Source organism: Octopus bimaculoides, chromosome 3 (genome assembly GCF_001194135.2).
Source record: "Octopus bimaculoides isolate UCB-OBI-ISO-001 chromosome 3, ASM119413v2, whole genome shotgun sequence".
Lineage (NCBI taxonomy): Eukaryota > Metazoa > Mollusca > Cephalopoda > Octopoda > Octopodidae > Octopus > Octopus bimaculoides.
In genome coordinates this window covers 98336459-98337084 of record NC_068983.1, presented here as the reverse complement: position 1 = coordinate 98337084, position 626 = coordinate 98336459, and positions in this window count along the sequence as shown.

Here is a 626-nt window from a genome sequence, read left to right as displayed (position 1 = left end):
AAAATGGTTCTTCCCGCGAACACAAATTAAATTGTTTTCGTGGAGGGTAGAGGGTAGTATATTTGCCACATAAATGTGGCTAACCCATAAGAGTCGATGCTACTTAGTTTGTAACCCCAGGAAAATATCTCCTCCAGCTGGGTATTGACACACTATCTGTGCCCTATCATTATTTGCAAAGGGAAGTCATCGTTCCCATCTCCAGGCTGACGTGATACACACGGACCCGAGTTTCTAGGTACTGACCCGTCATCAGTGTGTGACAACCACCGGTTGGCGAAGGGAAGTGGTTCTCAATGCAAATATGCAACTGGAAAAAGTATATATATTTGCATTGAGAACCACTTCCCATCGTCAACCGGTGGTTGTCACACGCTGATGACGGGTCAATACCCAGAAACTCGGGTCTGTGTGTATCACATCAGGCTGGAGATGGGAACGATGACTTTCCTTTGCAAATACTGATAGGGCACAGATAGTGTGTCAATAGGCAGCTGGAGGAGATGTCTTCCTGGGGCTACAAGCTACAGTAGCATCGACCCTTAAGGGTTAGCCACATTTAGGTGGCAAATATACTTCACGATGTCGTTCTGCTACTGCTTATATCTCGCTCAGAGATTTATTAT